Below are 16,252 nucleotides of genomic sequence, written 5' to 3' on the forward strand. Positions count from 1 at the left end.
TGCTGTTTTTAATAACCCTCCAGGACAGGTGCTACATATGAGATCTAGGCCCGCCCCCAACAGGAAACACAAAGAACTAGCTCTCTATAAGTTTCACCTCTAATCTCTACCTGCCAGTATGTTCCAATTAACTGTTCCGATAGAATACTTCAAACTCCACATATTAATAACACTCTAACCACTTACTGTTCCTTGGTCATGTTTACAACATATAGATAGTTATACGTCCAATAAATTTAGGGTGGGTCACCTGTCCTGGAGGGTTATTAAAAACAGCATTACCAGGTAAGCTAATTTTAGTTTTTTCAAATAACCCTCCAGGACAGGTGCTACATATGAGATGATATGCAATAAATAACACTAACCTTAGGGAGGGATCACAGCCTGAAGAACTTTCCTTCCAAAAGTCTGCTCTTCTGCTGATAGTAGATCCAGTCTGTAGTGTCTGATGAAGGTGTTCACCGTCTTCCATGTCGCTGCCCTGCAGATATCGGTTGCTGTTTCTCCAACTCTGTAGGCCCAGGAGGTTGCAACTGACCTAGCTGAGTGTGCTGTTATCTCTTTTGGACATGGAACTCCTTTAAGTTTATAAGCTTCATTAATACAGGTTTTAATCCATCTTGCTATAGATGCTTTGGACATGCCTTCACCCTTCGTTGCTCCCATAAAGTTAACAAATAGTGCTGTAGATTTCCTAAAGTCCTTTACTCTATCCAGGTAGAAAAGTAAACATCTCCTAACATCTAACTTATGTCACCTAATTTCCCTAGGATCCGTGGCATTCTTGCAAAAGGATGGCAATATGATCTCTTGCATCCTATTGGATAGGGTAGCTACCTATTCCATCTTGCAAGAATTCCAGAACTGTGCCAATCTATTGGATCTCAGACCTTTTTCCTTCTTCCAACTACCAAAAATTTTCCAATATTTCGAGTAGATTGCCCTCGTCACATTCTTCCTACTGTTAAGTATAGTCTCTGTGACCCTGTCAGATAGACCCCTTCTTTTCAGGATTTGCCCCTCAGAAACCACGCTGTCAGCTGAAGATTGGGAATCTGAGTCCACTCTCCTTCTCTTCTGAGGATGTTGTGTCTGTCCTTCAACTGTACTGGTTTGTCCACCAACATTGATTTTATCATCGGGAACCAGATATGTTTTGGCCAGTTTGGAGCAATCAATATCAGATACATTGCGGTTGATCTTAGCTTCTGTAACAGTATTGGTAATTGGGGTATTGGGGGAAAAGCATATGCCATGCGAAAGTCCCATATCTGGGCCAGTGCATCTACTCCTAAAGCACCTCTTGGGTCTAGCGAAAAAAACTGATTGCAGTGAGTATTCTCCCAGTTGGAGTTCTTTCCTCCTGACACTGGTGTATCATAGTCTGGAGTTTTATTACTTTGTCCTGCGGTAGATATAATCTCCGGGACAGTGAATCTATTCTGAATCCTAAAAACTGGATTTCTTGTGTTGGAATCAGATATGATTTTTGCCGATTCACTAGCCACCCTGTCTGTTCTAAAAGATCTATTACTGAATTCTTGTGGTCCTCCAGCTTGTGTATACTGTCGGCTACCACCAGCAAATCGTCTAGATAGGGTATTATGAGGATGCCCTTCAGATGTAGAGCCCCCACTATCTCCGCCATCACTTTTGTAAAAATTCTGGGTGCTGAAGAGATTCCGAATGGAAGACAGCAAAATTGAAATTGTTCTAGACCTGAACTTGTCTTTACAGAAAACCGAAGGAAAGTTTGAGATTCTTTTCTTATTGGGATATGCCAGTAGGCATCTGTTAGATCGATATTGATCATAAAACAACCTGGAGATAGTAGGTTTCGCATCGTAAAGACTGTCTCCATTCGGAATCTCTCGTACCTTATATAAGGATTCAGAGGTTTGAGGTTTAGTATCAGCCGATACTTCCCCGTGGGTTTTTTTACCAAAAAAATTCTTGAGTACAACCCTTGTTTCTCCTGATCTACTGGAACCTTGCATACTACTTCTCTTGCAAGCATATCCTGTACTATTTGTAGCATAGCATTCTTTTCCTCTGGTACCCTGGGGGACTGAGTGATTAAAAATTGTTTGGGAGGAGATCTTGAAAATTGAATCTTGTACCCGTTTTCTATTAGGTCTAAAATGAACTTGTTCTTTGTCATTTCTTTCCAACCTACTAGAAATGTCTTTAATCTTCCTCCCAACTTTATTGGCGTCATGGTTTATCCTTACTTTCCGTTCTAAACAACGGATTTTTCTTGGGGAACCCCCTATTGTTTGCCCAAGGCTTACGTCTCTGCTGTTCTCTCCCTTGTGTTTGTCTTCTCCGAAAAAACGGTTTCTTTTTAGGCTCGAATTTCCGTTTTTTGGGAAAAGTTGTCTTTTTACTGTCTGTACGTTCTAACACCTCCTGGAGTTGTGGCCCAAGCAGTAAATCCCCAGAAAAAGGAAGACTACAAGCCCTAGCCTTTGATGCCTGGCTACCATCCCATGTTTTCAACCATAGGTTTCGTCTTGCATTATTTATAAGTGCTGTGGATCTTGCCGTTACTCTCAAGGATTCTGAGGCCGCATCAATCACGTAGTCGTTACCCCCTTCAACTACCTCCACTGCTTCTAGAATATCCTTTTTTGGTGCATCCTCATTCACCAATTTCTTTATTCTTTCTAACCATACAGAAATGGTACGAGAAACGCAGGTAGTTGCTGCGGCTGGCTTAAAGTTAGTCGCACTAGCTGACCAGGCTTTCTTTAGTGAGAATTCAATCCTCTTGTCACCTGGATCTTTTAATCGACCCAGGTCCTCAAAAGCGAGTTCGTTATCTTTTTCTACCTGACTAAAAGCTACGTCAAGCTTGGTACATGACTCCCACAATTTAGCATCCTCTTCTGAGAATGGGAACCTTCTCTTAAATCCCTTTGGCTAGATTCACAGTGGGACGTTGCGTTTTGATGCCACGTTAAAGTCGCACCGCAAGCTTACAACGCAACGCGCCCAAAAAGTGGCAACGCAGCGTTACCGTCACATACAGCAGATACAGTAAAAAATACAGGCAATGAAAAGTATGCTTCCAAGTCATTACTGAGCATGTGCAAACAGTCCAACGCAGCTAATAACGTGTATAACGCACTGCATGCAGTACTTCTACTTAACGTGCAGCGTTAGTCACTAACGCAACGTGTGCACTGTGAATGGGGCATTGATTTTTCATTGCAGTGAGTTATTCTGCGTTAAATGCTGTTTTAACGTGCGACTTTAACGTCCCACTGTGAACTTAGCCTTTGAGATAAATAGTCTTTTATCAGGTTCCTTCCACTGTAAAGATATTAAATTTTTCATTGAGCTATGAACCGGGAAGCATAACTGTTCCGAAGGTTCCATGCCCAAATACAATTTATCGTGTAACGACTTTTCAGATATCTTCCTTTGCGGTATGTCAAGGGTTGAGTATATTGCTTTAAGCAATTCCTCCGTTTCTTCTGAAGCGAATTTAAATCTAGAAGATGTAAATGCCTAATCAGTTTCCTCCTGTTCTGAAAACTCCTCAGCAGATCTAGAATCCGGTTCCCCGGTCTCCTGATGACTCTCCTGTTCCTCTTCTGAGGAATAGACAACTCTGGGCGACTTTCTAGTAGCCTTTTTAGGTTTACTTGTCTGACCCGTCTGTTGCTCCTGTCCTGAGGTGGTTGGCAAACTTTCCCTGAAGGCCTTAAAGGGAAGGTTCAAGCAAAAAAAAAAAAATGAGATTCACTTACCTGGGGCTTCTACCAGCCCCATGTAGCCATCCTGTGCCCTCGTAGTCACTCACTGCTGCTCCAGTTCCCCGCTGGCAGCTTTCTGACCTCGGAGGTCAGGGCCACATTGCATACATTTTTACGCATTCCAGCTAGTGCAGGAACAAAAATGTACGCGTTTCACCACTAACGCGTAAAAATGTATGTGTTAATGTTCCTGCACTAGAGGGAATGTGTAAAAATGTACGCAATTTGGCCCTGACCTCCGAGGTCAGAAAGCTGCCAGCGGGGGACTGGAGCAGCAGTGAGTGACTACGAGGGCACAGGATGGCTGCATGGGGCTGGTAGAAGCCCCAGGTAAGTGAATCTCATTTTTTTTTTTGCTTGGACCTTCCCTTTAAAAGTTTCCACCATCTCCTGGCGCATTGTAAACATAAAGTCTTTACAGGAAGCAGTGTTATCTTCATTAATAATACTTGATATACATTTTTGGCATGATGCTTTAGGCCAGTGTGGTTGTAGAGGTTTATTACATAAAATGCAACTCCTGGGCCTATCAGAGCTATCAGACTCCATAGCATCCTAGAAAACATACAAATAATGCAATCAATACCGGATTCTCTTAAATGATCCATATATGAGAACATTATATTGATAAATATCAAGCTGGATCACTCCACTATTTTACTTAGCCATAGAGACAAATAAGACCTTCATGGTCAGAAAAACATCTAAGTCTGGATTACTGACATAATAATCCTTTATAGATTGTGGCAAATAAGTGAACAACTTATTAAGTCTGTTTTCCAAGGCAGAATGCTATTATCTATATCCACCATGCTATACACAATATTACAAACAATGTGTTTAAATAACATAATAATAACACCCCAATGACAGGGTATGCATCAACAGACATCACAGAAACAAACTGTCTCGTTTATCAAGTATACCCATATACTTGCTTCCCAGCTCAGACCACCAGATCAGACAGCGGCAATTAATATCAGTCATCATCCGCATGTCAGACCTCCATGATCCAGACAGCAGCATCAGACCTCACAGATCAGACGGGCACTTGTCCTCCGACGCTGCCCCACTTACCTGATCTGCCGTCATCTGTTTCGCGTCCATCTCCACCGAGAACACCACCGCATGTGGAGATGGACGCCGCGACCTCTAAACAGGCGCCCGACCCGGATCTGGAAGTGACGTCACCGGACGTGACGTCACCGTGAGGACGGAAGTTCCACATCCACAGCGCTAATGCCCTCGCCTCCGCCTGGACATGCTGCAATGCTCACCGCTCCTTCCCGAGGCCACCATTCCGCCTCCGCTTGGTGTCAGCCTCTTCCGTCGGGCGTATGGCCTCCGCCTTAGCTGTCTCCAAAGTCGCTCCCCTGGCTGCCGCGCACCTGCCGACTCCACCAAAGGCCTCCACAACTGTGGATACAGGTAACCTCCGACCAAACCAGGATAGGGCTACCACACATACTAGTTCTCTGATGGCCTCAGCACTGCCTGGCTGCTGACCACCTTTCCTAGCTAGAGAGCTAGGTGTTCCCCGGAACAGGAAACACAAAGAACTGGCAGGTAGAGATTAGAGGTGGAACTTATAGAGAGCTAGTTCTTTGTGTTTCCTGTTGGGGGCGGGCCTAGATCTCATATGTAGCACCTGTCCTGGAGGGTTATTTGAAAAATATGGATTCAATATTTATATGCGCTCTTATATTTATATTTTCATTAGGATAAGTAAATGTAATAAAATTTCCAGGAAGAAAGGTTAAATATACATTGAATGTAAAATGGTCTACAAGCCAGAAGATTATAATTGCATGATTCAGACAGGGCCGGGCTGAGACAGAGGCTAAAAAGGCACCAGCCTCTGGGCGCAGAGCCCAGAGAGAGCACTTGTGCCTCCCCGAGAGCCCTCCTTGCCCAACCATGCGCATAGCTATTTCTTGGTACATGTTGGTAACATGTTGGTACAACTCACCTGTCACCACAGGGAACTTCCCCATGTCACACAGTCTCCTCTTTATGTCGCCCTCTAGTGGCGTCTTTTATTACGTGCGTCGCTGGAGGAGTCAGAGAGGTGACGCTGTGACTGTGCACCTAACTCGCACCTGAACCCTCTGCTAACTATGACTAACCATAACCACCCTTCAACTACTCCTAACCCTGACCACCCACTACCTAACACTAACCAGTCCTCCTAACACTAACCACTCCCAATTTAAATAAGCTGCAAAAAAGCCATAGGCACACCTTGATGGATTGCTGGGCATCCAGTTTGTTACCAAGTGATGTACATGTGACCTAATTTTAATCATAATCAGTTGTAGAATACATTTTGATGTGTCTCATAGCTTGTCATACCCGTCACATAAAAATTTAACTTAATCCACAATTCAAAAAAAATGTAATTATCAAAATTATGATCAAACTTGAGAAAGTTTCAGAAAAACTACAGTTTTGAATAGTCCTGGTTGTTAGCTTTCCAATATAGTGACATTAGTGGCCTTTTTCTGATGTCCTGACTCTTCTGGGGCTATGCAAACAAAAAATGACATTGTGAGTGCAAACAAAAATGGCCTGCAAAAAAGCTATATGTCATTTTTTACATTTTGAATAGCCCTGGTTGTTAGCTTTCCATAATGGTGACATTTTTCTGCTGTCCAGAATCTTCTGTGCTATGGTTTTAGGGTTAAGACCTATGTCTGTTAGGATTCTTCCTGTGACGTGTTCTGTCCATTGCAGCTGGTGCCGCAAATGGACAGTTCTGGCTTGTCAGTCTGCATTCGGTTGTGCATTCGCAGTGAGTCATTTTGTCATTTGCAATTGCTCTGCTGTTCTGGACAGCTCAGAATACTGTCATTATTCCACTAATGGTTTGCTGCAGCTGAGCTGCAGCCTGATAGCCCTGGATTTCCTGCATGCATGTTCTTGCATGATGGTCTTTCAGCTAGCAAATGGTATTCAGGCCAGCACAGGATTGAGTGATTACCATTCAGCTGTGTGGAGATTTGTATGCTTGCATCCAATGGCTGATACCAGCATAAAGGCCTGCTTCTCCTGCTAGACCCTGCCCGTCATAGTCTCAGCTCTGTCTAGGCTGTTACTGGGTCCCTTGATATTGTAAAATATATTCCTTGTCTTAGTTCAGTTATCCTGTGGAGCTACGTTATATATCTCCCACGGGGACATATATACGTACTCCTTCTAGTATAGAGATTTGTATTGCCTAGCCTTGTTCACAGTATTGCTCCTGATCCTAGCCAGTGTTCCTTGCTTATGTTACATATCGGTTCATCGCCGATATATACATATGTTAGTCAGTCGTTTGTAGTTTAATTGATAGCTGTAAAATGTAATATGCTAGGAAATCATATCTATTGTATATTTGTCTATGTATTACATTTGCCTGCCTTTTGATTCTGCTATTTCCTGACTATTCTGTCCTGTCCTTGCGAGGTAGCCATTGCTGTGGTTGCTATTGGCTACCTCACTCTTGTCTTGTGAATGCTTGCTGTCACTGAGATAGTGACTAGATTAGCAAGCATTCATTCTGTCAGCCTCTGTCCTCCTAGTCCTGTCCTTACAGGTAGTCATTGCTGTGGTTGCTATTGGCTACCTCACTCCAGTCTGTCTTGTATCTGTCTGAATGTTTGCTATCGCAAGAGCAGCGCAACATCGCACTGCGCTGCCATTGCGTCTTTTTAGAAGCCCCGAGCTGCAGTTGCTCTGGGCAGCCAGTGTAGCCTCTTCCATAATTCAGCTCTCAGCCTTGTTGTGCTGGCTGGTCAGAAAGTATGACCCCCCCCCCCCAGCGTTACGTCTTTTGAAACATTTATTTTCATTTATTCGGTACCAAAATAAAAAGCTTGTAAAAAGAAAACAAAGCGACGGAATTTAAAATAGAATTCATACATTTTACCTCAGGGCACAGGTGTCAAACACAAGGCCCACGGCTGAATGTGGCCCTCCTTCCCAATTTATGCGGTCCTTGAGAGTTTCAAATGTGCAACATTGTAAGCAGTGAAACAGCAACAGCACACTGTCTTCCCAACCAGAAATGCACATAGTGTTTCTGATTGAAACATTGTCAGTTGAGCCGGGGTGAAGTAATAACCTACAAGACACCCTCCTGGGATGCAAACCTCTAAATCCCCATGTGGCTTGTAAAAGACATACTCACCTTCCACACAACACCATCTCTCGCACATAGCAGAAGGCAACTGTAGCAACTGTAGTTAGGCAACTGGTATTAGGCCCAGTGCACACCAAAAACGGTTTTCCACTTTCCTATACTTTAACATTGAGGCAGAAAGGCCTCAGAAATCTAAAAAAAATGCTGCAGCCCCTGAGTTTGCGTTTGTGGAAAAAAATCACCAGCTCTGGTGTGCACCATCCCATTCACTTTCATTAGCCAAGCGGTTTTCCCCCTGCAAGCGTTTTAAAAACGCTTCAGAACCGCTCTGGTGTGCACCAGCCCTTACTTAACCTCCCTGGCGGTATGATTATTTCCAGATTTTTTTTCCCAAAAGCGGTGCAATTTTTTCACAAGCTTTTAGACCATAAAAATCATACTGCTAGATAGATATGCGGCAGCCCTGCACATTCCACACCTCCGATGGATCCAACTCGGGATTACTGCTCTGAGCTGCAGATTTCCATCCCGAGCCTGACTCTGGGTTACTGCTAAGGAGGTTAAAAGGAAATAAATATTGCAGCCTCCATAGCCCTCTTGCTACAGTTGTCCTTTAAAAAAACAGACAAGTGTGAATGTTACCTGAGGCCTGGTGCACACCAGTGGAGTTTTTCTGAGCGTTTTGAGTTTTTAAATCTGCTGCTAATGTTATCCTATGTGTCTATGCACACTGGAGCAATGAGGTTTTTTACAAAACCTCATTGCTCCAGTGTGCACAGACACAAAGGATAACATTAGCAGCAGTTTTAAAAACTCAAAACGCTCAGAAAAACTCTTCTGGTGTGCCCCAGGCCTAATACTGGATTTCTGTCCTAGGTGAAATAGCAGCTTCTTGTATGCATAATCATGTGGCCACAGCCACAGGGAAATGAAAATTAGACTTTTTAGCTTCAAAACAAAATTACTTTTGAAAGTAATAGGGAGTGCATGGGAGTAATAGGTAGTGCACCTATAGGGAGTGCATGATAATTATCTTACCCACAGTGCACGTAACTGTAGCTTTAATAAAGTAAGGGGCCCATTGATAGCCAATTTACTATAAGTGAGAAGAACAATCAGGAAGTCATTGCTGACTCCATCTCAATGCAGTTCACCACTATCAAGGTTCCTAGCTATGATTGTAAGTTTAAACATAATTTCATGGTGCTATGTATGGTAATATGTGCCTTAAACATTCATTTATTTGTGTTGTACAAACCACACTTGTGGTGCCGCTTGCTCATTTTTGATGGCTGAAGAAAGACAAATGACATGTTATATATATTCCTAGGTATTTTTATGTATATTCAGTCATTTGCATATTATGCTTTTCTTAAAATAAAATAAAAATAATAAAGATATTCCTTTTATTGTTAAAGCAATGACTAAACAGTATGTAATGGTACATTTAAACAGACAAATGGTATAAGAACTAGATTACATGAGTACAATTACAATAATGTAAACAAAAAAAGAAAACTTCACCGTTACAGAAATTACAACTCAACAAAGAAACATTTGTCAAGTTCCTTTTCTCAGCTACTTAAAAAAACCACAATATTGCACAGCAACTGAATAGGAACTAAAACACACAAAACACAGCGATATATAACTCAGTTTTTGCTTGGTTAAGCCGCAATATATTTTTACACATGCAGGAAATGTTTCTGAACAGCAGACTGTTAACACATTGCCTTTTGCTGCTTATAATGCTGCATACACACTTGAGATATAAGTCTTTGGAAAAGGCAAGATCACAGACCAATTTTACCCCATTCCATGTAGTATGAGAGCCATACTCTACACAGTCTATTCTATGGAGCTGCACTCCCCATCAGATAAAATCTTTGCAAGATGCTGCACACAAAGATGCCCGTACACATTCAAAAGATCATTATCTGCAAAAGATCTGTTCCTGCAAAAGATCCATTCCTACAAAATGCATTCATAGTCTATGAGATCTGCAGATCATCATACACACCTTGTTTAACAGGCAATCATCTGCAGATCAGATCCACCAGGATGGATTTTCAGATCTGCAGATGATTGCCAGATATGCAGATTAAGTCTGTTAAAGGGGCAGTATTGCGAAAATAGTCCTTTTTACTTAATTACATATAAGTTATGTACAAGTGGAGTAATACTTTAAACACGTTTAGTGGCTGAACAAATGTAATTAGTACACTGGCATTACCTATTTGAAGCAAGGGAGCCACGTCAGAAGAAACATTTAATGACGCCAATTTAGACAATACCATTATGCTGTAGGAGGCAGCTAAATCAGCTGTTTGGGGTGGCATTATATTTCCCCTTGAGACGTTAGAAATAGGATCCTCCACCTTGTAACTGCACTCTCGTGCAGTTCTTCAGCTCATGTGAGCCAGGTGACGTCACCGCACTTCACAGATTCTAATGCTGCCTGCCGAGGCCCCTTCACCGCTGCTGGCAAGGACACGGACACCTATTGCTGTCCGTTGCTGTGGTTACCAGCTTTCAGCTCTGCGCAGCATTGTGGCAGCAGCACGGAGCAGCCAGGAGTTGTAGCTGTGTTCTGCTAGCATCTAGCAGAAGAACTCCCCCTGGTGGCTACAGCTTTCTAAAGGGATTTTAGAGATGCACTGGACAGAAAACCCAGACTTCATACACACACAGCTCCCTGCCTCACTGCTGACCTGCTACACGGCTGGTGACACTGGTAAGTGACACTTACCGAGCAAGGCTTAGTGAATTAAAGTGAACCTAAAGCTCCGCTCCGATGCCTCTGGACCCGCCGGCGACGATTTCCGGTTTCGCCATCACCGGCCGACAGGCATGGGAACGCGAGTGATTGTTCGCGTTCCCAGCCTGTATATCGCCCCCTATGCTGCTATTGCGACCTCTAGGCTGGGAACGCGAACAATCACTCGCGTTCCCATGCCTGTCGGACGGTGACGGCCAAACCGGAAGTGTTCGCCGGCGGGTCCAGAGGCATCGGACCGGAGCTGCGAGGGCACCGATCGGCTGCAGGGGTCTGAGGGAAGCCCCAGGTGAGTTAATCTCATTTTTTTAACAGGCTTTAGGTTCACTTTAAGGCATGTTTGTTTGGTAAATTACCGAATTTACTGCCTCATGCGGAAGATCTTTAGTGAATTTGGAAAAAAAGTGTAAAATACTGAATTAGGTATTTTACTGATCAAAATGATTTTACCAAACTGCCCTTAGTGAATACAGCCCAATGTATGACCAATTCTGATTTAGTAAACTTCTGACATACAGTGGGTTGCAAAAGTATTCGACCCCCTTGACGTTTTCCACATTTTGTCACATTACTGCCACAAACATGCATCAATTTTATTGGAATTTCACGTGAAAGACCAATACAAAGTGGTGTACATGTGAGAAGTGGATCGAAAATCATACGTTTCCAAACATTTTTTACAAATAAATAACTGCAAAGTGGGGTGTGCGTAATTATTCGGCCCCCTGAGTCAATACTTTGTAGAACCACCTTTTGCTGCAATTACAGCTGCCAGTCTTTTAGGGTATGTCTCTACTAGCTTTGCACATCTAGAGACTGAAATCCTTGCCCATTCTTCTTTGCAAAACAGCTCCAGCTCAGTCAGATTAGATGGACAGCGTTTGTGAACAGCAGTTTTCAAATCTTGCCACAGATTCTCGATTGGATTTAGATCTGGACTTTGATGCAGCCATTCTTACACTTAGATATGTTTTGTTTTAAACCATTCCATTGTTGCCCTGGCTTTATGTTTAGGGTCATTGTCCTGCTGGAAGGTGAACCTCCGCCCCAGTCTCAAGTCTTTTGCAGTCTCCAAGAGGTTTTCTTCCAAGTTTGCCCTGTATTTGGCTCCATCCATCTTCCCATCAACTCTGACCAGCTTCCCTGTCCCTGCTGAAGAGATGCACCCTCCGAGCATGATGCTGCCACCACATTTGACAGTGGGGATGGTGTGTTCAGAGTGATGTGCAGGGTTAGTTTTCCGCCACACATAGCGTTTTGCATTTTGGCCAAAAAGTTCCATTGTGGTCTCATCTGACCAGAGCACCTTCTTCCACATGGTTGCTGTGTCCCCCACATGGCTTGTGGCACACTGCAAACGGGACTTCTTATGCTTTCTGTTAACAATGCCTTTCTTCTTGCCACTCTTTCATAAAGGCCAACTTTGTACAGTGCATGACTAAGGCCCGGTTCACATTAGCGGTTGTGTGCCAAACGGACCGGATAACCTGACCGGATCCGGACCGGATCCGGATCGGAACCGTACGGTTCTGATCCGGATCCGATCCGGATCCGGTCAGGTTGCATCAGGTGGTCATCAGGATGCAATCCGGATCCGTTTGGCAAAAGTACCTAAAAAAACAAAAAAAAAGTTGGGGTCTGGGAGGTCAGCAGAAGGGGGACCTGTGGAATCAGGCCCTCTGCTGCTTAGCACTCACCTCCACCTGCGACATGCTGCCAACATCTCCGGATCCGGATCCAGCTGTGCTGCTCCACTCCAAAATGCTTCCCCATGTGTCCCCATCCAATATCGCCGCAATAATCCGCATAGGAAGTGGGGTAGAACATCCGGATTTCTCAGCCAGTGTGTTGTGCGGCCTCCGGTTCCCATTGGTGTGTATTGGCCGGATGGTGCAGTCCGGCTCCGCCCCGGATACGGCTGCCGGAGGAGCCGGAGGAAAAAATAGCGCATGTTGGAACGGAGGCCGGAGTCCGGATCCGGTCCGGCTCCGGTCCGGCTCCGGTTCTGCAGAACGGACCCATGTGAACGGACGCATAGGCTTTAATTGCTATGCCGTGCGTCCGTTCCGTCCGTTCTGCAGGCGGTGCGGCTCCGGCACGGCGATTCCGGAGGGCCACCGCAAGTGTGAACCGGGCCTAATAGTTGTCCTATGGACAGAGTCTCCCACCTGAGCTGTAGATCTCTGCAGCTCGTCCAGAGTCACCATGGGCCTCTTGACTGCATTTCTGATCAGCGCTCTCCTTGTTCGGCCTGTGAGTTTAGGTGGATGGCCTTGTCTTGGTAGGTTTACAGTTGTGCCATACTCATTCCATTTCTGAATGATCGCTTGAACAGTGCTCCGTGGGATGTTCAAGGCTTTGGAAATCTTTTTGTAGCCTAAGCCTGCTTTAAATTTCTCAATAACTTGATCCCTGACCTGTCTTGTGTGTTCTTTGGACTTCACGGTGTTGTTGCTCCCAATATTCTTTTTGGCCTGGTGCTCACCAAAAACCGCTAGCAGATCCGCAAAATGCTAGCAGATTTTGAAACGCTTTTTCTTCTTTTTCTGTAGCGTTTCAGCTAGCATTTTGCAGTTTTGTGAAGCGTTTTTGGTGTAGTAGATTTCATGTATTGTTACAGCTGAACAGCTACTGTAACAAAAAACGCCTGGCAAACCGCTCTGAAGTGCCGTTTTTCAGAGCGGTTTGCGTTTTTCCTATACTTAACATTGAGGCAGAAAAACGCCTCCCACTCTGGTGTGCACCAGCCCATTGAAATACATTACCCTAGCGGATTCGCACCCGCAAGCGGATCGCAAACTGCAGCAGAACCGCTCTGGTGTGCACTAGGCCTCAGACAACCTCTGAGGCACTCACAGAGCAGCTGTATTTGTACTGACATTAGATTACACACAGGTGCACTCTACTTAGTCATTAGCACTCATCAGGCAATGTCTATAGGCAACTGACTGCACTCAGATCAAAGGGGGCCGAATAATTATGCACACCCACTTTGCAGTTATTTATTTGTAAAAAAATGTTTGGAATCATGTATTATTTTCGTTCCACTTCTCATGTGAACACCACTTTGTGTTGGTCTTTCATGTGGAATTCCAATCAAATTGATTCATGTTTGTGGCAGTAATATGACAAAATGTGGAAAACTTCAAGGGGGCTGAATACTTTTGCAACCCACTGTAGTTAACTACTTTTCCTGGTCCCTTAGACTTTACTATAAAGAGATTCTACTGTATCAGGTATTGTGAGCTATCTCACTCAGTGTATGGTAATTCCACTTGCAGTGATTCTGATCCCCCATTTTGTTTAAAGGACAACTGTAGTGATAAGAATATGGAGGCTGCCATGTTTATTTCCTTTTAAACAATACCAGTTGCCTGGCAGCCCTGTTGATTTTTTTGGCTGCAGTAGTGTCTGGATAACACTAGAAACAAGCATGCAGCTAATCTTGTCAGATCTGGCAATAATGTCAGAAACACCTGATGTGCTGCATGCTTGTTCTGGGTCTATGCACTAAGTATTAGAGGCAAAGGATCAGCAGGATTGCCAGGTAACTGGTATTGCTTAAAATAAAATAAATATGGCAGCTCCCATATCCCTTTCGTTACAGTTGTCCTTTGAGGTTGAGAGTTTATTCTTTTTTCTGGAAGATGATAGGGAATAGTTTTTTCATCTACTACTTCTCATAATATTTGCTGGAATTTATGAGATCAGCTTGTAAGTTTCTGGTTAATCAAGCAATGTGTTATGTGCTGTGCCGAAAATTGGGTGAATGTGGGTGTGGTCGTGGGTGGAGACAAGTTTACATGAACTAAGCAATGGTGGGACATTAGATTAGGACAGTGGTGGCGAACCTTTTGGAGGTCGAGTGTCCAAACTGCAAAGTCACTTTACTATCACAAAGTGCCAACAGCAATTTAAACTAAATTCAAACGTTTTAACTCATACATGAACATTATGGAAAATTAAGTTGAAAATAAACTGTGAAGATAAACAATTTCATCCATCGTACTCCTGAAAAAATTATTCATTTTTTTTAGAACCTCCCAGTTTCATTTTCTGTTTTAAAAAGCAGAAAAAGTAGGTTTAACCCTCCTGGCGGTATAAAAAAATACGCCAGGAGGCAGCGCGGCAGTTTTTTTTTTATTTTTTATTTTCTATATCATGTAGCGAGCCCAGGGCTCGCTACATGATAGCCGCTGCTCAGCGGCATCCCCCCGCCCTCTTCAATCGCCTTCGGCGATCTCCGATCAGGAAATCCCGTTCAAAGAACGGGATTTCCTGGAGGGCTTCCCCCGTCGCCATGGCGACGGGGCGGAATGACGTCACTGACGTCGGGTCGTCATTGGGAGTCCCGGGCCACCCCTCGGCGCTGCCTGGCACTGATTGGCCAGGCAGCGCACGGGGTCTGGGGGGGGGGGCCGCGCGCCGCACCGTATAGCGGCGATCGGGCGCGCGGCGGCGGCGATCAGGGTGCTGGCGCAGCTAGCAAAGTGCTAGCTGCGTCCAGCAAAAAAAAAATTAAACAAATCGGCCCAGCAGGGCCTGAGCGGCACCCTCCGGCGGCTTACCCCGAACTACGTTCGGGGTTACCGCCAAGAAGGTTAATGCTATTGTCTCATATGATGATGATTCAGCTCTTTCCATAGTCTCGCAGTTAGCAATCATGTGACCCCCAACAAGACAAATTCAGCAATCATGAGGCCCCCCCCCCCCCCATCAAGACAAATTCAGCAATCATGAGGCCCCCAACATGACCAACTCAGCAATCATGAGGCCCCCCAACAAGACAAATTCAGCAATCATGAGGCCCCCAACAAGACAAATTCAGCAATCTTGAGGCCCCCAACAAATCATGAGGCCCCCAACAAGACAAAGTCAGTAACCATGAGGCCCGCAACAAGACAAATTCAGCAGTCATGAGGCACATAAATAGACAGTTTTTCACATAAATAGGCAGAATGCCCCCTTAATATGTAGACACCTCTCACCTGGCAGCAGTTCCCCAAAATACACTCAATCTGACAGCAGTGGTTCCCCAAAAATAGGTAGCCCCAGGTCTATAGGTGTCCCCAGAATAGGTGGCCAGCGGTATAGATGTCCCCAGAACTGGTAGCCAGGGGTAGAGATGTCCCCAGAACTGGTAGCCAGGGGTAGAGATGTCCCCAGAACAGGTAGCCAGGGGTATATGTGCCCAGTATATGTAGTCAGGGGTATATGTACCCAGTATATGTAGTCAGGGGTATATGTGCCCAGTATATGTAGGCAGGGGTATATGTGCCCAGTATATGTAGGCAGGGGTATATGTCCCAGTATATGTAGGCAGGGGTATATGTCCCAGTATATGTAGTCAGGGGTATATGTCCCAGTATATGTAGCCAGGGGGATATGTCCCAGTATATGTAGCCAGGGGGATATGTCCCAGTATATGTAGCCAGGGGGATATGTCCCAGTATATGTAGCCAGGGGGATATGTCCCAGTATATGTAGGCAGGGGTATATGTCCCAGTATATGTAGGCAGGGGGTATATGTCCCAGTATATGTAGGCAGGGGGTATATGTCCCAGTATATGTCCCCGTGGGGATATGTCCCAG

At 44.6% G+C, this 16,252-nt stretch overlaps 1 protein-coding gene across 1 annotated transcript in view; it reads left to right on the top strand.

The window, feature by feature from the left end:
• THEMIS2 (thymocyte selection associated family member 2) overlaps positions 1-16,252 on the top strand; it is a 136,386-nt gene that overhangs the window by 89,248 nt on the left and 30,886 nt on the right. The gene's annotated exons all lie outside the window — the stretch shown is intronic.

The sequence above is a fragment of the Hyperolius riggenbachi genome, chromosome 2, assembly GCF_040937935.1.
Source record: "Hyperolius riggenbachi isolate aHypRig1 chromosome 2, aHypRig1.pri, whole genome shotgun sequence".
Classification (NCBI taxonomy): domain Eukaryota; kingdom Metazoa; phylum Chordata; class Amphibia; order Anura; family Hyperoliidae; genus Hyperolius; species Hyperolius riggenbachi.